This window comes from Rhyacophila brunnea, unplaced genomic scaffold (genome assembly GCF_057557595.1).
Source record: "Rhyacophila brunnea isolate RB1 unplaced genomic scaffold, BYU_Rbru_1.0 scaffold_62, whole genome shotgun sequence".
Classification (NCBI taxonomy): domain Eukaryota; kingdom Metazoa; phylum Arthropoda; class Insecta; order Trichoptera; family Rhyacophilidae; genus Rhyacophila; species Rhyacophila brunnea.
The window spans coordinates 356,408-384,129 of NW_028233299.1; positions in this window are offsets into that span (position 1 = coordinate 356,408).

The following is a 27,722-nucleotide window of genomic DNA, read 5'->3' on the forward strand; positions in this document are numbered from 1 at the left end:
ACAAACACAAATTCTGTTTTATTCGAGAATAATTTATTTTAAATATATTTGAAGTGGATAAATCTTAGATATTTACACAATATACATATAATACATGGTTTTAAATTAAATAGGGACTATTAGTGATTAACTTTTAAATCACAAACGTGTATTTTTTGTTTGATTGTTACAAAGAGAAAGGATCTCATTTGTCTAGGAAGAACTACACACCGTGATCTCTTCTGATTTGAAATTTTTTAGATATAAATAAGATCGAACTCAAGGGCAGATGATAATGATGTCTGTTAGATTAATTTATTCAAATTAAAAACAGCACAGAAAATATTTAGATAACTAATATCTTGAAAAAATATCTTTAATTTGAAAGTATACTATGACCACTATAAAAACGGTTTTGTAAAGGGGCGAAATTCACATGATTATAGGCTAAATTGACCCAAGACACATATTTTGAGTAAATTTTACTTTTTTAATAGCTAAATTTCAAATTCAATATGCGTTAAAGAGCATAAAAAATAATAAAAATGTTTTTAATATTAAATTTTTCGATTTTTTAGTGGTTTGCCTGTCTCATTTATTAATAATATAAAATACATAAGATATATTTCACTTAGTTTTGGTATTATTTATATGATCTTGTGCATTAAATCGTGTAATTCGTTGCATTGTATAAACACCATCTACATGGGTATTATTTTTTTATAATTAATTTACAGCCAGAAAAAAAATATATTCTAACTAGTTATATTTTTCTTTATCTCTTCTTCAGAATCAACGCTGCCGGGAATTCTTTTATTCAAGAGTAGAGTCACTCTTTCTAAAATTTTAACCATTAATATTTTATACTTATTTCTACGGTTCTTCTATCCTATAATAAATCCGAACTACATAAATCTTACGTTTTTTAGTATATTTTTACTGAAATTATAGATAAAATTATCTTCTGTCATATTAAGCACCATACAATTAAATTAATTCTTTTTCAACACAGAATGATTATTTGATACCCTTCTAATATATTACAAAAAGACAAACGTTTTATAATTTTTTACGTGCTAGTATCTTTAACGCCAGTTTGTATGTTCAAAAGATTAGTAAAAGCTTATAGTGAGAATTTTGAAAGAATCAATTTAAAATTCATACAGCACTGTTGAAAAATTATTTTCAGTTATGTTTTAATTTATTATTAATTGAGCTGACTTTGAACACAAGCATTCGCATTATATATACTATGTATCGTCTAGCTTTAAATATTATTTCCTATTCTTTTATTAAGAATATATATTACGGCGCTGAATTCGAAATTAATAAAAAACTAAAATTTAAAATATCTTAGATTGAAGCAAAAATCGGTAAGTTCAAATATTAATTGAACACCCAGTTTTATTTTATAGTACGCAGGCTAATTGAATTTTACATAAAATTCGAATGGAAAAATGAGACTTTGGAGAAAATTCAAATATGTTATAGTTATTAAAAAAAATTTAGCAAAGATCGAGAACAAACTAATTTTTTTAACACGTAAATCAAAGTTAATCATCCAGTAAATTTATTAAAAAGTACAAGCTTTGCATTTTCACGCAACAATACAGTGACAATTATTCACTCAAATGCGTTCTTATAATATGGAAAGCTTCATTTAAATAATTATTTTCTGTGAATAAGTATATTTCATATTTAAAGGTATTTTTTAGTGCCTTAATTTTTTTTTCAACGAAGTTTGGGATTTCTACAAGTGTTCTCATGATCATTGATTCGATATAAATATGTAATTCTGTAATTTCAGCGCAAATATTATCAAAAAAAGCATGGATTTCTGGCATTTGTTCAATTTTACTATTGCTAAACATTGAGAAATGCTCTTTTATATATTCCTTTATACTAGAAATTACAGATTCATCTTTTTTAGCAATAAAAATACGTATATCTATTGAATTGTACAAATCCACAATAATTTTTGCAAGTTTATCAATATTTATATTTGATTTTTTATTACCCTTATTATAATCGTTAATTTCTTTTCCATAAATCTCATTTAAAAACCCTTTAAGATTTTCTTGTTCCATAAGAAATCTTTTTATCTCTTGAAATAAATTTTTTTTATAAGAACCTTCATAATCAGCTATCAAATAAAATGATTCATCGTATGATCCATTCGTGATATTTAATTTGAAAAATACGTCACCAAAATATTTTTTAATTTCTTGATAATTTGCTTCATTTTTTGTATCGCTATAGTTTTCAAAATGGGCATGTAGATATTCGGCTATAAAATTTTCATGCGTTGTTTTATAGTGTATGAAATTTTCTGTTCCTTCTTTCTTTTTAAATTTCATCATTGTAGTTTTAACAGAACAATTTTCTCTGGATAAGGTATTTTTAATATTGGATAATGCTTTGAAAAATTTCTTTGATATTAAATTCCTTTCATTTTGATAAATATTCCAGTTTATAGCTATAAATATATTAGGCGTTAAGTATTCATATATGATAAAATCTGTAAAATTAAGTCGCTCAGCGTATCCATCGTATAAAAGGGTCGAAGAATTGATTAATTTTTTCATGTTTTCTTTTATGTTATCTAAAATAAATATATTTTGATTATTATGTCCATATATGGTCGTAGCAGTTTCATTTACCAGATACTTTTCCCCTACACATTTACATATTATAACAAATTTGTATTTTAAGACTTTTTCTCTTTGAACATAAACAAAAAATACCCTTATACATTTTGTATAAAACAAATCATTTTCAGAACATTCGGAAAATCCCTCGTTTAGAAAAATGTTTATTTCAATTTCTATGCCTATTATTGGGTCCAATTCATGCATCATATTATTACTGTAAGCCCCAGTACTGTCATTGTAAGATGATTTCAGCTTTGTTTTAGAAATCGAGCCAGTGGTTTTGATCATATTAAAATCAAAAGAAGTCTCTACTTCCTCACATACTTTGGATTTCTGGTGGTCATTTTTCATACAAGGTTTCGTGTTTTTACATAATACAGTAGCTTCGCGTCTTTTTTCTTTCTTGCAAATATTTTCACAAACGACTTCAAAATTATTCTCTAACTCACTATCAATGCTAGATTTTGAAATTAAAGTCGATTCAAGGGTGTCTACTACATTTTTTGCAACTCCTTCTGCATCACTGTTTAACCAATTATCATCACTTTCTTTTTTGCGTCCTTCAGTCACATTTTCAGAATCTAGCAATTCTCTTTTCGATTCCAGTCTTTTCAAAAAATCTGTGTATCCCAATGTTAATTTACTTTTCATACCATCAAGACTTCTAACTAATTTAATTGAAAAGTCACCGAGAGAGATAGATCTCATTTTTAATTCTCCGTAGTATGAATCAGAATCTACAAAAAACATATTTAACTTTTCAAATATATCTTCTGAAACAGCGCATTTTATCATTTCGCATCCATATGATTCATCATTAGCGCGTACTAATGTAGTGTAAACATCTAATTTACTGAATATTGAAGGAGATTTCCTAAAAATCATCGAACAGGCATTATCTTCCCCCCTAAAGGCGGTTTTCAAATTATTTACAGTTGCCTCATCTTCAAGAGATAGGAATATTGAAAAATAACCGTCCCATATATAAATCTTTTGCAAGACATCGAAGAATAAAACATCAAATGGTGCCTCAAATACAAATAAACTCGTTGAAATATTATCATCGAGACCCGAAATCGTTTGTGTAACATGATCTCGATAAAATTCTGCCCAAACTCCACATGTTCGAAAACATGTAACCTCGCCACCAGGAACATCTATTTTCTTCTTCTCTGGCCAAAAAAATTTTGGTTTAAGTTTTCCGAACAAAAATCTCAATGTAAAATAGTTAATTTGTTTTGTATTATAATGCGATAAAACTTCTATATCATTTACTTTGTGCGAAAGAATGATAAATTGAAGAACCTTATTTTTTAGATGACTATTTCTTAATAGGCGGTCAATTATTTTTAGCATCTTTTGTCCATTTCGTACATTTCTTTGGTTACTTGAAAATAAGCAATCATGCCTGCCAATATAATTTTTATATAAGTTTTTTTTTTCAGAGGTCGATTTCAAAATGATTTGTTCAACATCTTCAATAAAGTTATCGCTTGTTTGGAGTATCGTGGCCATATTTTTTGCATAAAATAAATAGAAAATCAAGCTTAAAATTCTTTTAAACATCCTAAATCTTAGTACTTTTTGAATATTTATACATATATTCAACTTTCCAAAATAAGTTTTGCCAAAAGTGGAATATTGTAAGATACATTACATATTAAGCTTTTTTTCAGATCGAAATATTGCAAATACAATTTTGGTTTTTTAAATCTTTGATATATAGTCATTTGGTAACCACTCATGGCATGTAATTAATCATTTACCCTATTTGGTTTTTAACACGTCATCTCAATTTAAGATGATTAATACTACATTATCAATATAATTGATTAATTCATCTAAAAGTAATGAAAGACAAGGTTATATCTAAAACAATGCTACTTCACGCATAACTTGCTTCAGTAATCTATTCGAAATAAACTAACAGCTCAACAGCCGTCTTACAAAACTTTCTACTTTCAAAAAAAATATTTAAAAACCAAAATATAATCATGAATCCATTTACGAGTGTATTATTTTTCAGGCGGTATCACAACTTCACTTTATAGAGTTGGATACAGATATTCAGTAGTAAGTACGTTTTCACTTATTTTATTGTATAAGTTTAAATAAAAATTCGATAAAGGATATTTTTCTGACATAAAAGACTCCGTATAATCCCTTTAACAAATCCGAAAAGCCTGAAACATTTTTTAAGGTGTAGGGCAGCGCCCTTCATACTCTCGCTTAAATAGAATATAGTTTTCTTTTTTTTTAAATCATCATATTTTTGGTTTTATTCATAGATTACTATTTAGAAGAAAAATAAACTTGACCTAAAAAAAATATGACATCTTACTAATAGTTCATGTCAAATATAAACACACAATATTAAAAAAACAGACACGAAAGATGTTATTAACTGAAACTGAAACTGAAACCAAAGAGGTACTTTTCACATTATAAACTTATTAACTATATAGCTAAATATCTCTATTTTGATATATTTGGTTTAATGTTTTAGTACTATTTTCTATTATAGAATCTGCTAAGCAACTATTTTGTATTTATAGGGATGTGAATTATACTTTTTTTTTGCAGTAGACCTAATAATGTAAAATATATTCATCATAAAATATAAGATTCTATTTTAATTTTTACTCGAAAAAGATATTCTAGAAAATCTTTGTACATAGCCAATAAATTTACCCACATGAAAAATCATATTTAAATAAAAATTACAAATGCATGGCAAATAGTGAGAATTATAACCTAACTAAGAGTTACTGAGATCAAGTAGTTCAAATTTTGACCTAAAATATTGAATTAAATTTTAAATCCAAACTAAAACATGATAACAAATTTATATTTATTAAATATGATAGATGAAAAGTTTGTTTACCATCAAAATTATGTTTAAACATGGATTAAAATATATTAGAACCCAAGTGATATTACCCTTAAGTCAATTTTATTTTCAAACCCCTCACGCAAAACTGTTCGGAAACCTTGCAATAATTTTGAAATAACAAAAAAAGTAAAATTAAGATTAAATTTATATATTGGTCGAAAAAAGCAAGATGTAAAAAGATTTTCAAAATATATTTTTGTTCCGTATAAAATCATTTGATTCCGGTTGTAGCTTTTTAAGTTACACGTTAATACTACGAAATATAATATTAATCCCAAATATAAATTTGTGAACATTAAATGATGTGGGTATAAATAATAAAATTTTTATTCTACTTAGATATTTCAAATAAATATTCAAAAAAATACATTCAATTGCTTTTTTTTGTCTTAAAATTACAAAAAAACTTATAAACTAGCTTAAGCTTTGGTCTTTCTTGCAATATCATTGCTGAATTGCTTGAACTTTTACACATTTTTCGATTTAAATTTTAATCAAAAAGCAATTTTATATTCACAAACGCAAAAAGATATGAATAAAGGCATAGGTGATTATAAGTACAAATAAATGTTTTTTGCAAAAACATAAGATTTTAGCGTCCACCATTGTAAAATAAGTTTACAACTATTCTATTGGATGCTTAATTATAATATATGACATGAATAAAGCACTATTTTAACTAGGATTATCAAAACACATGAAAAAAAATAAAAATTGCGAAAAAAACAGGAATATATTAAATAGATCTTTAATAAATTTCTTTTAGAGATTATATGTAATATCATGCAAAAATGAAATCATTTTATAAAAAAGTTTATATTTTTGCGAATAGATGCCATTATAGTAACCTTTTACATGAATAGACCGAATCCTTCTTTCTATATGACCTTTACTAAATTGAATGACCAGACAAATTTTATTTTAGCAATAATGCAACGCGAAATACATTTAACATTTTATATAACACATCAATATTATATGCATAATCAAAAAAATAAAAAAAATACAAGTTTTACCTATAGCTCAGAGTGTTTTAAATTGCATATTCATCTATTTCTTTTTTTCTAATCGCTATTTTAAGATTAAAATAAAGATAAATCTATGATGAAGTAAATAATGGGAAAAAGTATTGATATTGAAATTGTTATTTATACACAAAATTTATATTATAAACAAAAATTATAGTCTTTTTTACACCATTTAAATAGCGAACAAACAAAAACAACACTAGATTTAATATATATGTAAATATGTAAATGAATACTTTATCTGAACATATCACGAAATTGAAGATAATTTACAAGAAATAACTGTAAAACTCACCCTTGCCCAACTTTTTACGTTTACAAATATTTTATGTTATATTGGAACTTATTGGTATATTTTTAAGCAAATTACATAAAGTATTCCAAAAATAATAACCTCTGTTAAAATAATGATTTGTCTAGCTGTGAAAAATTTTCTATATTATTTTCATGAAAATAGAATAATATATACCCAGTCAAACACCATCTATATGCACTGATTCATGCATTTTTCAGTATTGGGAAAAGAATACTATATTTCAGAATTTATAATCTTAGAAAGCTTATTTTTTTTTGATGAAATACGCTGAAAACTTAATTTTTATATTTCCAGTGCTAAGGCTGAAAAATCGACAAAAAGAATAAAAACAAAAGAAATTAATCATTTGATCAAAAAAATACGAATTTTTTTCTATTTATAAGTTTAGTATAACCAACTTTATAAAAGATAAATGGTCATAATTTTTAATGATCAAAAAAATGTATTTATATTTGCTACATAAATATTTAACACGTCCGTATATTATTTAAATATTGCGAATGCGACAAAAATTCCCACATTGAAATAATGAATATCATATCGCAACAAAATTTTTTATTGGTATATAAAATAGATTTCTACAATATAATCCTTATAAGATAATAATATAACACCAATCATCCCTGAAACCATGTTTTTATAGTTGAAAAGTTGTTTGTAGGAGAATAATAGCAGCATAAATAATTGATATCCTATCTACCAACTTAAGCCTATGAATCAATCATATTTATAGGTAAAAAAGAGAATATACTACGAATATTTGGGTACGCGAAATAAAAATCTTAATCAATTTTATATAAAAAAAATTGTCATATAGGGAGAAAAATTTTGATTGATATTAAAATATGACAGCGCTGAATTATTTCTACGATGTTTTAAATTGGAATTTAGATGATGTTTAAAAAACTTATAAGATGTTCTATCACATAAATTAAACGGTCACCTTAAATTAAAAATCATGATCGTAACACAGGTTTGTATTTTTATAATATCTTAGTATTCATGAAAATGCAATTAAAATGGTTTTTATATCAAAATTTTAGTTATCAAAGATGTTATTTACTTCGTTACATTTATAGCAAAAATAACAGATCTATCGAAAATTTTCATCCATGTTACAATTATTTTATAAAATCACCATGAAAGATTTTGCATTTTAAATGTAAGTTTCTTTCCCGAAATAAAATCGCGTTTGTCAATTTAAAGGGGTATATTTATCAGTGATTTATATATTGGCTATAGTATAGAAATTCTTATTGATATATGGGTTATTTTTCTTTTTATCGATTTTATCTATTTAGAAGTGTTCAGCGTGTTGGGAATATTGCACAATTCCTTGATGCATCTTTTGACACCTTCCTCTGATCTATCTTCATCGACTGCTCTTCTTCTCTCAAATGAGATGAGTTCAAGTGTCTTGCTGAGTGTAGGAGCTTGCATGTATGCTTCTACTTCGTCCGGTATTTTTAACTCCTTAGCATATTTTTTCTGGCTATAGTATAATTAATATATATTTTAATGGTTAAAGATGTGTAAGATACATTCACAATTTTATTTCAAATAAATTTACAGGTAAAAATATCAATTATAATGATATAACACTATTTTCACTATTCAAGAGCATTAATAGTAATCTAAATGGATTAAAAATCGATTTTATCTAATCTTAATTGCAAAGTAAATAAAAATTATATTCAGAAAAAACCATTTTTACATAATTTTAACAGTTAAAACTTGAGTTTAATTTTTCAGCAGTCAACAAAGCCAGGAAAATGGTATTCACCATCCTCTAAATTTATGTTTTATTTTTGGTTGAATTTACAAGGGAAACTGATTTGCATAAATTATCATTTTAGAAAATTTTTTTGTGCAGCAAATTCCACTATTAAATTCAAAATATACGATTTTGAATAATAATCAAAGAGGCTAAACTATTGTAGAAATACATAGAATTCTTGATTATTTGCACTTATAAATTATATTAAGGTAAAATAACGAAATAATAAGATTTATATAAGAAGCTAACATAAGAATTTTGTTTTGTTATGGTAATAATTAGTTCAAGCCTTTTCAATATAACTAAGTGAGGTTTAACCAAAAATAAAAAACAAACAAAGGTATCCTTTTCTTTTAAAAACTTACCAGTTTTCTTTAATTTAAATAAACATAATTAGAAGCCCCCATAAGGTAAGAAAAAAGGCGCAAAAATTATATATATTTTTATCATAAACAAGCAGGATTTCATTTCTTTTTTTAAACCAAAAATTTAAAAAAAATATTGTGAGCTCTACAGAGAAATGCTCCGTGCAATTTTTTATGAGACCATAGCATAGTATTTGGTTTTTTGAATAAAAAGCATTACAAAAAAAAATTATATCCTTTATGTGAGCAGATTACATACAGAGATTATTTAAAATTTGTAAATGAATATTAAAATTACAAATAACACGGAAACTATTCGTTCAAACAAAAGGCGACATAAATATTTTAATAACTTTAAGCATTCTAAAATAAAATATTTACTGCACACGGATTTTTCTATTTCCGTCAATTATTTTTCATTGTTGCTTTTTGGTTTTATTGAGGGCTAAAATAGGATGTTAATCACGAAATAGACCCCAATAAAAATTCTACAAATGCATCAAACAAGAAAGAATAGATAATTATTTATAGAATTCATGTATGAAAAAGGCTTATACAAAAAATCTGTAAATATAACGCTAGACATACATGAATGATCCACAAATTGTAATTAGTTCAAAGCTTTAAGATTATACAAAATATTCCACCTAATATCTTAATTGTTAGTTTCTAAAAAAATTTGTCATTATTTTATTTTGCTTTGCCTAGAATTAAAATTACAAGTTAAAATACATATTACCAGATGAAAAAGTAAATAATATATATATAAATTACAATTAAATTCTGATAATTCCTCATGATTTCTTTAAAACTTCAAATCTAAAAAAAGGCTTGCTCCTAGATGAGAATAAAATAATTTTTCATATTAAAATGGTAAAATTATAGCTTTAAAGATACAAATCAATTTAGCTATACATTAAAAAGTAGCAAAAATTGAAATTACTTTGGATTGTATTTTTTATGTTAAGTATAAATTAGATTTAATACAAAAGAAATTGAATATGAAAAAAAGCTTATTATACCTTATTATGCATGGATTTCATACATATAAAATTGTAGTTTATTTCGAAAAAAAATATTTCTGTTGCTTAATTTTATTATATTCGTACAATCTTCAATATAGATTAAGAAATAAAAATTATTTAATAAAATTATATAGAAATGCATTTTTTGTAATTTTTTTCGTTTCTTTTGAAAATTTAAATCATAATTTCGTTAAGCTCAAATAGGATTATTATATCATGAAAAAAAATTATTTGAATTTCAGATCTATTAAAAAGCATAAACATAAAATACAAGATTCAACTAATTAAATTACAAATATACACAATTTTTTGGATAATCTAACAATCCTTAAAAAATATCCAACCTTTTTGGTAATTTAGAATCAAAAACGTAAATCAATTTATTGTGTTAATTCGGAAATTTCAAACCATTGCTGAATATAAGTAATGTGGTTTTTAAAAGCAACAAAGTTTATTAATGGCTTCAAAAGATACAAATTATAGTTGTGATGGCTATAATTATATGTGCATATATTACACCAGTGATAAATATCAAAATACCAATCTATTAGGAAATATATATGGCTCAATAAATTGAAATTTGAATTCAAGAAATTGTAAAAATTTCTGTTATTCTATCCTAAAAGCCCCCAAGAAAAAACTAGATGCGAAGTTGTTGGCATGAATCAAATATCTGATAGTTGTTTAATAAGTGGGATTAAAAAACCTTTTTCAAACATAGCAGCAAAGATATAGTGATAATGGGTGGGCCTTGAGGCATTATTAAAGCTGATATAACAATGCTTACGTATAAGGTTAATTCACATCGAGAAAGGAGATAATCGATCAAACCTGGGTCTTGACTATTTTAGACACAAGCTAATCACCTAGTAAAGTATTTGATACAGTTTTTTTTGTATAAAACTATTGCCACTCTAATTAATATCAATCAGAGAGTGGTAAAACGGGCTCAGTAATATATGAGGGGGAATAAAAAGGCTATATATTTCATTGAATGGATATTGAAACCATATGATAAAAGATGACTATACCTTTGTTTACACTGATTCTTTGATCTATACTCAAAAAGTTGAGTAGTACAACAATAAGCTGAACTACAGCAATAGAAATAAAAAATATGGAATAAATAAACTTAGAGGCGAATGATTGAAGATGTTTATGTTTTTTATCACAATAAAGGTAAGGTAAATAAAGCTTTGAATGACATAATTCAAATTAAAGAATAACTGAACACATTTATAAAAATACTACATTTATTTTATACTAGTGAGGATGACGAAAAAATCAGGAGAGCTACAAAAAAAGCATTCAAAAACAGATACTGCAACCAAAAAAGCGGTTGAAAATTCATACGCAAGTAAAAAAATACCACAACTCTCATCAATCTATTAGCTATTTTCAAGAATACGCCTTACGAGTAGATAATTTTAATTGTGAAACTAACACTCAAATCTAAAACGAATCGAAAGACTGCAAAGATCTGGCTGAAAAGAGTTTATTAGAAAAACTACAATGATATCTTTAAATTAAATATGACTATATCCCAGGTCATCTCTAAAGCATCAAATCTCTTTAAATAAAATAACGGGAACAGAAGACAAGTCCTCACGTTCAACGAAATGACATATGCTTAGAATAAAAAAAATCACCGAAAAGATTGAATTCAAAACATCAGGAGAATGCAATAACCTTTATAAATGCAAAAAAAATTCTTAAGAGTACTAGCGGATTGGAAATTATTGACATTATAGAGTTCCCAAGAACCGGAAAGGTTCCTTATACAAAGATTAAAATTGAAATATTAGATAGACTAAATGATGCAGTACATATTTACATCACAACTCCCAGTCCCCGAAGCATAAGTGATAAAGCTCAAATTATGCCGTCTTTTCAAAAAATTTACGAGTATTTAACATCGAAAACAGCCGCACGTGTAATAAATTATGTTGCAATATAGGAAGACAAAGTGCAAAGTTACAATTAAATAAACACGTTGCTTACATCTTACACAGGAAATACCCATAAACTACAGGATAAAGAAATTAAGTTTTTAAGAAAGATCATGCGACAGCATAAAAAAATACACGACAAAAATATTGAAAAACTAGAAGTGATTAGTAAGAGTGACGAAAAAAAAAGATAAATACAACAAAATAAAAGAGTTAACAAAAACAAATTTCCAGTTCTAAGTTAACAGAATGCAATTCTACAGAGTCTTAACAAACACGGAAAAAGAAGATATAAAAGCTAAGAAGAAAAGTATTATAAAATTTTGGCCAAAACTATGAACAAAAAGCGAAAATGTGATTTATTTGTTAATTACTTGCGCAATAACGTATAAGAAAACACACCAGATGTGTTTAAAATTATAGAAAATTGATTCATTCCGATCAATAATTATTTACCTAACGAAAAAGCCGAATGTTTCGACGGTATATACAGCTTTTTGATAAATAAAATTACGAAATTCCACAGTATCTTATACGAGATTGTAAAATCATTATTCTAAGAAAATCAAGAGGTACAAATTGGTTTTACTTCAGTATAAAATACTTAATACCAAAACAAACAGTCTTATGTTGTTCTTAATTTAAGCCTATTGCATCATATCAAATCTTTATAAATTACTAACAACAACATTCACAATTATATTGCAGAACGTCGTCGAATCTCGAAACTTACTGTTTAAAAATAACTTGGAATAGTCAGAAGAGTGCAAAAAGCAAAAAAAAACAATTATAAACGTTGCGATAAATATCGAATAAAATAACGAACCAAACGTAACAAGTTCGAAATAAAAAAATCATTCGACTCGCTATATCATATGTATCTTTTCAACAGCCTAAAAAATCTAAACATACAAGAATGTATTATTCTATTTATAACTAAATAAATAAAAAGCAGGCACCTATCACTAAGATATTTAATAAAGGAATAATCATGAATAAAATTGATAAAGGACGTATTCAAGAGAACAGCTATACCCCACTGCTATTTGTTTTATGTATGGATCCACTAAGCCGTAGATTAAACGCTAAAATACATCAGTAGAAATACACCTAGACAATAAAATATTCAAAAAAAACATTTTCTTTTTATTGAGGACTCAAAGATTGTGGGAAAAGGCGAAAGTAACGTAAAACCAATGTCTAATAAAGCAAAAGTATTTTTTAAGTGTATTGGGTTGGAAAAAAAATGACTAAGTCAGCCAAAATATACGAAAATTGTAAATAGGTTGCAACATTAATAGATGGAAAGGATGTATTAAAATATCTAGGAATATTATAAAACTCAATTCATGAACAAAACCCGAATATATCATAAAAATAAAAAAAGAAATGTTTAAATGGGTCAAAAATTTATGTAAAACTTCACTTAATGGTAAAAACTGATCAAGGAAATAATGAACATGCAAAATCATATAACAACAACTACTTAGGGTTATTAAATCTACCCCATAAGATTTAAGAAAGCTAGACGAGGAAATTTGGCGAATAATAATTGAAAATGGAATACATATGCAACCATCCTATAAAGAACGACTTTTTCTCAATATAAATGATAGGGCGAGGTCTTGAAAACATAGAATTTAAATCAAAAAAAATAACCTTCCAACTACTAAAATTACTAGATTAAGAAAGAATACAATTACCTAGAAAAGCTGCTTTTCTAAAATTCCACAAAGACAGCACAACGTTACTGGACCCAATAAAATATTTATTGAATACAAAATACGGAATAAAGAACCTAGATCTGATAGAGCTCGAATCAAAACAAAAAGATGTTTATTGTGTGAAATAAAAACAAAAAAATTACATCATAAACTCTTTAATTTGCATAATATTTCAATCCCAGAATACTAGGATCATCAAAGTTGCTACAGCTCAAAAATAGAAGATTTTCAGAAGAAGCTAGGTTCTGTGTCAATCAGAATATTTTCTATGAAAGAGGAAGATACTTGCAATTTTATGAATCTTCAAAAACTATCATTCACTTGGCAAGTTGATGAAAAAAATTTTTCGCCATTACTATACAAATAGACAAAATGAAATTGTAGGTGTCTTCACTTTTTTCTGAAATGGAATTATAAACTTAAAAAAAATCAGTATAGACTCAGTACAAGAATTAATGAAAAACGAATTCGCGGAGATCAAAGTCGATAAAAGAATACAAACGATCTGAATTATTAAACGAAAGACAAGATACTTTTATATATAATAAAAAGAAGAACGATAATACTCACATAGAAATTGGTGTGACTAGTATTGAAAACATAAAGATAGTTGAAAACAAAAAATTGAGAAAGCATGATCTGCTAGCGTCCGAACTTTCATAAATATACAAGAGCCAGAAAAAAATTATTATATATGTCAATACATGGGACAGTTTGCTAAAACAAAAACATAAAAGATATCTGAAAGAAATTGAGGTAAATAACCAGATTGAAGAATATATAAACTTTGGTATTGAGAAAAACCCTTGAATTAATAAGTCTTGAACGGATGAGAGGTATTGAAGAATAATTCAGAGAAGAAAAAATGGCCTTAAGTTAGAATACACTATGCGCACCAGAGATCAAAGGAGGCGTGCTTGAGAACAAAAACTAAAATTACAACGAATAAATTAGCTATACTAAGCGTGATTCGTCTATTGATTTGAATTTTTTTTATTATTATATATTTTTCTAAATTAAATTAATTTTATATGGTTATAATGAATTTTAAGTCAAAATGTGTCCTTTAAAATCATGTAAAGTTCGAAGAAAAAATAAAAATTAATTTTTATTTAAAATTTCGTTTTGGATCCTTATGATAAATTTATTACAAATAATATTGATAAAATAAAATAAATTCCCGCTTTTAGAAAAAAAATTCTACACTATTTATTTCTCGTAAATGCAAAAGCTTTAATCGGCTCCATATATTCACTCCTTATTACAAACATCCCGTTTTTAATTGGTGTATTATTGAAAGGTAAATCACTATATTACGACAATTTTTATTTAGACAAAAAAAGATCTATATGGTAGTACATAGTTTAGAGGAATCGACAAAAATATACCAATGAGTTGCCGAAAAATTCTTGATTAGTATATTCGTGCCAATAATAAAAGTTTTTAGAATATGAATCAGGTGGAAACTTTAGTTGGTATGTGTTTTGAATTCATACAATATATTTTATGACCAAAATAATAAAATTTATTATAAATTCTATCAAAATGTTATAGAAATGGAAAATTACATAGGTAGATTTAGGAAAGAAAGAATATATATAAGTATCCACACCTGATTTATACGGATTTTATAATCTGAAGCAGTTATTAAGTATGTAGAATCAGAAATACATAGTTTGGTGCAAGCTCTGCCTTACTCAAAGAACTATCCCTTTTCATCACCAAATATACCATCCGTTAGGCTTTTTTTAATTATAAAAATCGACAATTATGCTTTCTATGCATATTTTGATAATTACTTCCGAAAAAAAGCTACTTTATCTTGAAGTTTTTGCATTCTATTTATAACTTCGTCATACAGACGCTAAAAATGTTGTAAATTTTACTTTATTGGTTTTATATTAACAAGATTAAGGGCCTGTAGTATCACAAAAATTCAAAAACACATTTATACAAGAAAATAACCTCTAAAAGAATAAAAATATTGACATGATTACGAAATTAATTTAATATAATGGAGCATTTTTATGTGGTAATTTTAATTTTTCAAAGTTAAAGAGCCGACATTTTGTGTGAAATATAGATTACTTATGCAAAAAAAACGATCCTAAATATCACTAATTTTTATTGCAACTTTTTCTTTCTTTGCCGGAAATACAAAGAAAATAATATTTAGGCTTTTGAATGGCATAAATATCGACCTGAATTGTACATTTTATGAATTATGTTGCATATTTGCGCAAAAGATCACCATTATCACACGAAACCAATTTATGGCATCAAAAGCCGTGAATATAATAATTAAATAAAAGTTAAAAGAAAGCAAATAATTCTCACCACGTATTCGTGTTTAATAAAAGATTATATTTATTAAGAAATATAATAAAGAGCAATGTTTAAATGCAATATTACAGAAAAACCACAGCGTAATATAATTTAATAAGTGAATTTGCTCAAAGCATATTAATTTTTTATAAACTCTAGATAATAGGAAATTAGGTGCCTAAAAATAGAATATAAGCTGTATTTACTTGAAATAGAGCAATTTTATTTAATAAAAAATGAAGTTGAGTGAAAAAAAATTTCCAATCGAATTTATTTATTTTTTACTTCTATTACTTTTAGGAACTTTGCTTTATATTAATAGGAACTATTGCTTAACTGCTGCGTCTCTCTGTTGGACTCATCCAGCACTTCTTGTCACCCGTAATCACCGTGGATTAGGCCCTTTCTCATAGGCGGCATTCATTATGTGGAGGGAATGTGATTCTGTCTACTGTTCATCGCTAAGGTATACAAGCTACAAGCTACAACCACACTCTACACTTACCTATATCCTTGCTGAACGGTGTGGGATCTTTTTCCATACTACAGGCACAGTTCAACGACTCACACAGCAACCTCCTATTTCTCATGGCTTGTCAATGCTTTATGGTTTATCTTTTATTGTTCACTGGCCGTCCCCTTGGGTATTTTTCTATAGAAAAAATTTGTTTCGGAAACTAGTGGGGTGGGTGGAAGTAAAATCGCGACCCCTCACACTGGAGTCCGACTTGTAAACCACTCAATCATGCCACCCATATGTTGTGTGAATATATAATATTTACCTATAAACAATTCAAAGGAATCATTATAATCTGAAAGGCTCAGTGTATCAATATTTTTTTATGAAAGAGAAACTTATCTTATTAACCAGTGCTTGTATGTTTATATAGCTTCGTGTAAGTAAGCATAATTTTTTTTTGCTTGCCCATATTTGAATATATTCACATTATGCTCCCATTATTTATTTACAATTGAAATGACTCATTTATTTACGAAATAAGTTTCTTTTTATCAATTTTATCTATTTAGACGTGGTCAGCCCATTTGGAATATTGCACAACTCCTTGATGCATCTTTTGACACCTTCTCTGATATATCTTCATCAACTGCTCTTCTTCTCTCAAATGAGATGATTTCAAGATCTTGCGAACAAACAATTTTATGCAAGATAATTATTTGACTTTATGATATTTATTTAGGTTTCGCATAGTTCATGGTAAAAATTGTTTTTGAAATAAATGTAAGTTATAGATGTGAGTTGACTCGAAGTAAATATTTTATATTAATATTGTGATATATCTATTTATTTATTATAAGTCAATTCATTAAAATTTAATAATCAATTTTAAAAGAACTTTTTTTACGAATTTATTTCTAAGTTGTTAGAGTGACAAGCAAACATGTGATAAATTATAACGCATTGAAATATAAATCTTAATTTTTTTGATGAATTGAATGAGTAAATTATATTAAATTTAATTCAATTTTTTCATCAGTGATTTGAAATCTATATTTTTAATTTATCAAAGATCATAAATGCAATTTGAAATGAATTATGGCTGTCAAATAAATCACAAATATGGTTAAAGAAAAATGTATTTCAATTTAATTTAAATACCAAACTTTGATCAATAATTAAAAAATATGAAATATAAAATTTCACAATTATTCACTCAGCTTGTCACAAAAAAGTGAGCTTTATACATAAGTCTGTTTTAAACATTATAATTTATTTGCAATGAAATATAAGCATATTTATTTTTCTCAGTATAACAAAATTTCATATTATAGCATCGAATGATCGTGTTATTAGTTTGCATATAATCCAGCTAAAGTCTGTTTTATATAACAATCAAAGTTTTGCTTGAACAAATATATGAATATCCGAAAAACGTAATTTTAATAAATTAATACTTAGGACCAGATATTTATTTTAATAATACAAAGTTCTTTTTTCCATTACAATTCGTAATTTCAGAGAATCGACAGATTTAATTTCATTGATGATAACTCAAAAGTGTTATTTCCACAAACAATTCATAATTTGAAAAAATGACACAATCAGCTATTAATATAACATATAATCATCTTCTTTATATTAAAAATGCATAGCAAAGAACCTTTTTTGCTGATTTGCTCATCAACAAAAATGCTATTTATTATGCTCTAAATGTTGTTTAAATATAAATAAATAGTTTTCATCGACAACAAAGAGCTTGAAGATACAAATTAAATCGAAGGATATCTTCAAGCTATAGGATTGAGGAAAACTCTTGAACTAATGGGTCTTGAAAAGAGAAGGTGTCGAAGAAGATATAAGGGAAGAGGATATACTCAAGATTATAGATATGAAGTGTGCACAGGAAATAATCACGCTACGCTTGAAGAGAAATCTAAAATTACAATGCCAAAATTTGCACCCAAAAATAAATTTTATATAAAATTTCATCGAAAACTATAAATTTTTTGAGTTAATAGCCAATTACAATGATTTTAAAATGTCCTCCAAATCGTACGTTAATTTAAATATTGGGACAAACTTTTAAATTATATATTCAATGAAAAAATTTTCGCGTTGAATTGTAAATTAAAAAAATCAAAATTTAATAATGCTGAAAACGCATCATCATTTGTGAATGCACGATCGAATATTAGAATGATAATCGGTTTACATTCAAAAAACAAAATCAGCTTCAGTTTTTCAATAACCTCATACATTTCTCATAATAACGTCAGAATTTAGCAATAATATTATCAACCTCTGCCACAATTAAATTTTTTTGACGTTATGGTGTTTCAACTATAACCACTTAATTAATAATTATAAACTACAAGTTGATGCTTCTCAATAATAAAATTTGTTAACATAATTTTAAAACTAAATTCATTAAAATCTTAGATAAAAAATACACATCTATTCATTTATACATAAATAAATTTTCGTTTTTTTAAGATTTCTGTAATATTTATGAATTACTATTGTCGATTATTATACGTCTATTTTTTTGAGTTTTATGACATTTAAATTTCAATGGCTGATTGAAATAGAATATTATTCAATTTTATATTATATGTTCTTTTTTAGAAGTAGACTTATTTTCTAAGACAGGATCAATGAAATATATTTATATCTTTGCTTTATGTTTCTATAAAACTATCACAATCTCTATAATCAAAAATTATATGGTTTAGGCCAACAGAGATCTTATTGGTTTAAAAACATAAATGCTACTTTTTTATTTGATTAGATATAAACACATATATAGCTTTGTTTTAACACGAGAGTCCCATTAAATTAGGTTTAAAATCAACAGGTTTTATGTAAATTTGTTAAAAGTTGAACTCATCGAATGCTTGCTATCATTTAAATCATTTGAAATATAAAAACATACTTATTCATGACATAAAATTAAAATCAAATATTTGCTTCAAATATAATTTACAATTCTATTAAATCAATTTAATAACATAATAAATATGCATTAACTAAAAAAAGTTGAGGTATAGAAGAGAATAAGAAATGGTCAAAAGAAAATGTAAGATGTTCTTGCGAGAAACTAATCAAATTAATTTAGACGAATAAATTTTAAGCTATAATAGTAAATTATGACATAAATCAATTATAAACATGTATTAGCTTTATGTGGAAATCCATTTTTATAGCCTAAGAGTATAAAAAATTGAATCATATTATTTCTCTAATTGATTATAATTTACTTTAAATATATATTGAAGTTTTAACCTTTGAAATTATACATACCTTAGGCATAGTTATTTATTTAAATATTATAATCTTAAAATACTTAGAAGTATATTTGGATTTATATCCTCTTTTACTCGTTAATTTACTTAAAGACAAATATGTTAAGTTAAAATCTATAGACTTGTGTATGTCCATAGGCATTTAATATTAAAATGTAGTTAAAATATATATAGAGGTTTAGCTTATGCTAATAATATTAACTAACTGCATATTTATTTAATATCAATTTGTTAGTTTGAATATATATAGAAGTAGCTTATGCTAATAATATTAACTAACTGCATATTTATTTAATATCAATTTGTTAGTTTGAATATATATAGAAGTAGCTTATGCTAATAATATTAACTAACTGCATATTTATTTAATATCAATTTGTTAGTTTGAATATATATAGAAGTAGCTTATGCTAATAATATTAACTAACTGCATATTTATTTAATATCAATTTGTTAGTTTGAATATATATAGAAGTAGCTTATGCTAATAATATTAACTAACTGCATATTTATTTAATATCAATTTGTTAGTTTGAATATATATAGAAGTAGCTTATGCCAATAATATTAACTAACTGCATATTTATTATATATTAATTTGTTATTTTGATTTCTTATAGAGGTAGCTTATGCTAATAATATTAACTTTAATATCAATTTTTTAATGAGAATCCATATAGAGGATTAGCTTATGCTAGTAATTTAACTTTAATATATATTTATTTGTTTAGTTAGTTACTTATAAAATAATTAACTATAGTACATACGACATAACACGGAATGGTGTGGTCACAAAATACCATTAGTCATATATTAAGGATGCCAACTGAAGCAGAAGCATATGCAAAAACAATAGAATTAAGGAAAATACTTGAATTTTTTAAATCATAATAAAAAAGATTGATTGAGAAAAACACGAAGATGATGTAAAAAGAAAGAAGTATTATTCAAATCTGTTCTATTTACTTATTTAAAGTTTTGCTTTAAATAATTTTGTATAAACCAAAATGGATTCAAAATTTAGCTGATAAACATATAACTCATAATTTATCAAATCTTTTTTATTCTCCTAATATATATTCATTAAAATGTATAGAAATTGCTTAGACTTAAATATAATCTTAACGCTTAATTATTAATAATTTACTTAAAATACAAATGAAAGTTTACACCCTTTGAATACAGTACTAGCCTAAATGCATGTTATTTATAGAGTTAATAAGCTGGAAAAATGATTTATTCTAGCATATCCTCTTTATTTTTCTTAATATACTTAACTGCCCGATGCGAGTTAAAATGATAATTTGAACATATGTTCTGCTATTTTAATTGCTACAATTAAAAAATGGTGCTGATTCTATAAATATATTTAATTAATATTAGAAAAAAGACTCACCACCATTGTAATTTATATACATCTATTTATTTCATTCAATATTTTTTCATCATTAAATTTTAATTTACATCATTTTTAATGATAATATGATGAAAATAATCAAATTTATCATATTCTATATTCTTCAATTGAAAAAAAATTTAGACGAACATTAAATGTAAATTCAATAAAATCACTCACAAATTATACGAATTAACAAAAATACATGGTGTTTTACAAACTTATTACCTAAAATTTCGTAATTTATGCATCAAGAGAGTCTTGTGACATTTTAAAACTACAAATGACAGGTTTTCAATCATCCAAATTGGTATTCGATGTACTCTGAAAAAATCAATTTCTTTCTAAATTGCTGCAATATATTCAAATAGAAGAAATTTGTGTAAATTGAAAAACTAAAATCAATCGCCTTCTATTTTAGTAACGATTAAATTAATTCAAAAAAATTCATCGATCGATCGTTATTAATATATATTTTTAATTTTTTTATGGCAATTTAAAAAATATCAAATTCAAATATATAAGGATACTAAAATTAAAGTTTAAAAAAGATGTTCTTATCCTTTTTTGATTTTTTTAAAACTTTACTTACACTTAATTGCTTAGAAAATAGTAGATGTGTTTGTGATGAAAATCAAATACAAAAATATTTTGCTGCGGATGTCGATTTAAGCAAAGATTGCGAGGATGAGAGATTTTATAGCAAGGATTATCTGGATTCAAACAAGAAAGAAAATAGATTTACTTTATTTCATGAAATGATCATGAAGAATCCAAAATTTATTAAACCAAAAAGAGTCGATAGTTTTGCTAATAATGATTGTACAGAAGGAACTGATCTCGATAAAGAATCTTCGGATCTTTCTGAATATATAGCAAGCCTTAAAATGTGTACACCTAATACAAACAAGAATATTATTTGCAAGGATTCGATTTTGAAAAACTCAATTGAAGAAAGTTTGGTTGTAAAGTCTGAAGAAACCATCAATCAGAACGAATGTCATGGCGGTTTGTCATATTCAGAAGAAAATAACCAGACATGGACTTCTGTACTGTCTTCGGTGATAGAAATGACTTCGATCTTGTGTGTAACTATACCAGATGTAGTGAGGGAACTGATATCCAATCAAGTAACATTTTATTTGAATCGTGCAAAAAATGGAGCTGTTAATAATGCGCCTTATGGTATTTACACCAATTTCGAACATATAAGAAGAACTAAGCACGCAATTATCCCGGGTTCTATGACAAAATTACATCATGACAAGTTAGCTGAAATATTTTCAGCCAAATCTTGTTACTGTACAAATATTCCATTTAAAACCATGTGTAAAGACTGTAAAAAATCCATTAAATGTGTTTTTTGTTCTTTTTGGATAATAGTACACAAAATTGCATTAAAATTTGAGAAAGATGGATATCATGAACAGGTGAGTGAATGTTCATCTGAAGTAGTCAATGATCAGAAGTCAAGTGCATCGACAAAAATTTATTATAGTGGTTCCAAGGTAGGGGATAAAGGCTTTCCTAAACATAATTTCAAGTCTAAAGAACAAACAAAAAATATAAATCAAGACTGTTTTGTTGTTGTACCCAAAAAGACATCGAAAAAAACGAATATGAAAAATAATAGTTATAAATTAGATGGAATAGAAGATGATTCTAAGAAAACACAAAATGAACAACAAGAAGAAAGGGTAGGAGGAAAAGACATTGATCCAAATAAAAAACAGTTTTTTAATTTTGTCGAAGATGATGTGCATGATAAAATTTGTTTTGAGGGAAATACCGACATTAATAAAAGAAATGGTGATGAAAAATTAAGAGGTCTTGATAAAAATCAATTCGATTCCTCGTACGGTATCAAATCAAAGCCAATGTTTAGGCTATCTAGTTCGCAAACAATATCAGATCGGTTGGAAAATGATGATTGTTCTATTTCTAGGCTTAATTCAGTTCTGAAGACAATTGAGGAGGCTGTGTCAACAGATATAGATCTATCCAACGATGAAATAATCCTATCCAATGATGAAAGGGACACATCCAACCATGAAATTATTCCTCCAAATGATAGATCTGCGTTGATCAAATATATTTCGAAGTTGGATTTTCATAATGCTTTTAAATCAAAAAGCATTCAATTACCATTAAAGAATAAAAAGGAATCAAAGATAAATGATGGACATAAAAAGAACGGTCTGAACGCGAAATCCTTAATCATAGCTAAAAATAAGTTTAAAAAAATTGGTGTTAACAATAGAAAATCTATAAATAGTAAAAATAAAAACATTATGAAAATATCTAACATACTCAAGAAGAAAATAAAACTTTTGCAGAAATCAGGGCAAAATAATGTCCAATTCACAATAGTGTATGAGAATCTCAACAATCAATATTCGGTTAGTGCAAATATTCTGCTAACAAGATCTTCACAGTTAAAGACGCGGCGGAATAGTGTGTGTTATCACAATAACAGTTCCCAGAAGACTGATAACGTATTAATTCCATTTCCAGAAGAACTCATATATTACCCGAACACAGAAGTTAGATATAATAAGGAAGAGATTATGCTGATAGAAGATATCAGAAAATGTATTACTAGTTTGATTATTACTATCTTTACAAGCAAAGAACATTTTAATTCTACAATCGGCAATAAAGCGTCACTGGAAATGGAAATATGTTCAACGACATCCGAGCCAGTAGATGAAGAAACGTCTGGCACAGAAGGTTATTTCGATGCTCTAGAAGATATTATTATTTCCAGTGAAAGTGATGAAAATCTTGTCTTTTATGATGCATTGGACACTTTTGTAGAATCGAACCAAGAAAATATACCAATTTTAGATATAGTGCAAGAACAATATAATGCCATAGACTCTAAAAATATCGAATTATATGATGAAGGGATCCTTAAAACCACATACAATACTGAAATTATAACAAAAGAATTGGAAATTAAAAATGATGAAGTTTCTGAAATGAAAGGCTCAAATATAGATGTCTTTGCACGCACACGAATTTGTATTAGCTTTACAGGAAACCTTATAAAAGAAAGAACAAACTCAATTATAGCAAAGGTTTTCACATTAAACTCGAGCATGAGGAACGGCATAAAAAATGTCTTTAATGATAGTTTAATTTATGTAAAAAATTTTGGGATGGTCAAAGTATCAGAATATCTTCAAACGGCGATAAACGATATCGTATATAATTTCAGATCTTATGTAATATCACCTGTAAATAATATTCAAATATGTCCATTTGGAATATATGCATGGACGATCATAAGCGACAGAATATTAACGGAATTAAAAGACATATCTACTCAACCCCAAATATTTTACGATATAATGCATAAATATAATTTGAAGGATACGAGTACATACTGCAATGTTTTAATGGGGTTTCTAAAAAAATTTTCAAAAATAACTTTCAACCTGGATTTTATAGAAACATCATACAAAATATTTTCCGTTTGCTCTTTTCCCATTTTTTTTCTTTCCGGTAATTCATTGCCAACCGCGTTCCTTGTCTGGTTATTCCTAAAAATGTTAGAAAATGAGTCTAATCTTGATTATATTAGAACATCCCTCTTCAATTACTTAAAAAAAAATTATGATCTAGAGTTCTCCACAATTGAAGGCCAGAAAATTATTTATCATAAGTTTATGAGAAAAATCAGAAAAACCTTCATTTTCCCTTTCCTCTGCGAAATTTTCACTTTTTCTAACGACGTCATTCCAGGAGATATCTGTTCTGATTATAAAACTATCGAATCACTCCAAAAAAAAAATAAATACCCAGAATATGTCCCTTTTAGCATCGAGGATTATACTAAAGTTGTTAACATTCCAAAAAAAGTTAACCGGGCATATGATAGTTCGGGGTATGAAGAACGTTTTAAAAATTTTGACGAATTTTTGCATAGTGGGGCTAGCACTGTAGCCAAAAATGAATTTGAAGAACTTTCAGCTAATAACGATGATTATTCTATCTTTTACATCATAACTGGCCTATTCATTGTCATAATTATTCTTAAAATTGTACAAATTATACAAAAATTAAGAAAATAAATGTATTTAAAACAAAAAATGCTATTATTTATTATTTTCCCACACAAATAATCGATGTTTGTTACCTTCTTTAAGGATATTATCTTTTATCAATTTTGTGTTAATATTAAATGCTGTGCCGTATGCTTTTTCTCATAACTTATCATATCTCTTTCGGCTTAGAAAATCAATAGGCCATCTTGATCTATTTTTTGCGATTTTATTTTTTGGGCGGTTTTACACAAAAATATTAGTAATTGATACATTTGAGAATTTTTCATGTTGATTATGATCACAAATCATCCTTATTTGTATGTTTTATTTTTAATTTTAGATAATTTAAAAAGCCGCCATATTCATTACTCTACTATTAAATGCGGTTTCATAACCTTTTATATTATAATACCTTATTCAAAATTATAATTTCACATAAAATGATTTTCATATAAAATTTTTATTTCCAAGAATACTTTTTATGTAAAAGGACCCTAAAAAGCATTTACCATATAAATTACCCTTCACCCTATAAATACACGATTTTTATTGATATTAACCTTATAGAACATTATAAATATGAATAATTTTATTTAAATAATGATCGAAATCAATTATACTTTATATTTTATAAAACCATCATATTTCTCACTTTGAAAATCTGAAATTATTCAGTAATCATATATTATAAAATATGTGATGGCTATAAACCCAGATTATCTATTATAAAAAATTAAGCTTATTTAATAAATTTAAAAGAAGAAAGTACCTAAATGAATATAATTTAAAAAAAATTGCCAAAATTAAAATTATTTAAAAGTAGAAAGTGGCATAAATGAAAACCATTCAAAAAAACAAGGTTGCTTGGATGAAGATCATTTTAAATTAAATAGCTTTATTTTCATGAAAATATTTGATCAAAATATACTAATGCCATGGAATTTGACCTAAACCGGTATGCAAAAAACCTTTTTCATTTTACAACTGGTTCAAATAACCCTACCTATTTTATAAAAAAATTGTGTGATCTTCATTTTGTGCCTAAATTAAGATAAATTTTTTTTTTTATTATTGTCATGTGTGTTGGTGCTTGTTAGATTCTTGTCTGAAATAGGAGTAATAATACAGAAGGAAATATATGCGAATTTCTTTTCTGGATAAAGATAAACATTTATGCTGACGCTGGGGGCCTTTTTAATTATTTTTTGATCTTCATCGTGATATTAGATTGTGCTTATAAAAAAAAATATGACTTCGAATGATGATAAGCAATTAAACAAGATTATTTCAACATTTTATGTATTTATATAGTAAATTGGATTATATTTTTTGATATTATGAATAAGCCACAAAGTGGGATAATTAAGAATGGGGAGGATAAATATCAAAATTTGGTATATATGCAGAAACCCATAATCTCTTTTTAAGTACGTTCAGATCATCCCCTTTTATTCCATACTAGATTAATTTAAACTCTCTATAGTTTTAATAGAATTATACCATATGTCTTAACATAGGACGAAGTGGTAGCACAATATCATAAAAGGTACTTGAAAGAACTCGAAGACCCAAATAAAATCAAGGCAATTATCTAAACTATAAGATCAAGAATAACATTAAACTAATAGCTCTTGAAAATATGTGAGGTGTTCAAGAAAATGAAAGAGAAGAGAATACTGCAAAATATATGAACCCTCGCAAAATATATGAACCCTCGCAAAATCAATCAAGTGTGTTTGAAGAAAATATCTAAAATTATAATACCAAAATCAACCCATAATTAAAAGTTAACTTTATTTTGATAGAAATTCAAATCTGATATAAATGCCAAAAAATATTGACATCAACATTGAAACTAAAATGTTCGTGTTTCTAAATAGATCACTATAATGATCCAGCTCTAAATTTATTTGACCGGGTTCGAAAATAGAATAAGAATTGACGCTGTTTAATATAAGAGAATAAAATAAAAAAAGTAATTTCTAAATATTTACAAAATTAATCTCACAAAATGATTTCAAATTTCTGGGCCTTGAAAGAAGAATTCTTCCCTACAATTGTATACTTATAAATTCATGAAAGAATATTATATTATTGCCAAAATTTCAATTATTTAATTATATAGAAAGATTTTATGATAGCGAAAGAATTTTAATGTTAAAATGTGTCTAAATAATTTTTAAATCATTTCTAATCGATTATGGCAAAAAAAAGATGGAGAGTGATCTGTTTATACACAGACTAAGTGTATAAAACAAAGAATCGTATATTTAATTTTGAAATATTTCTGTCTTAAAAATATAATATTGGCACTTTTTATTCCAAAAAATCTTCAGATGGCTTTTAAATATCAAATAACCCAAATAATAATTTAAAATACCAATGAGGTTCAAGGTAATGCACTTTTTACATTGATGTAAGTACCCAGAGGTTCTTAATATTAATTGCACGATATATAAAGATGGAAAAATAAAAAAATTCTA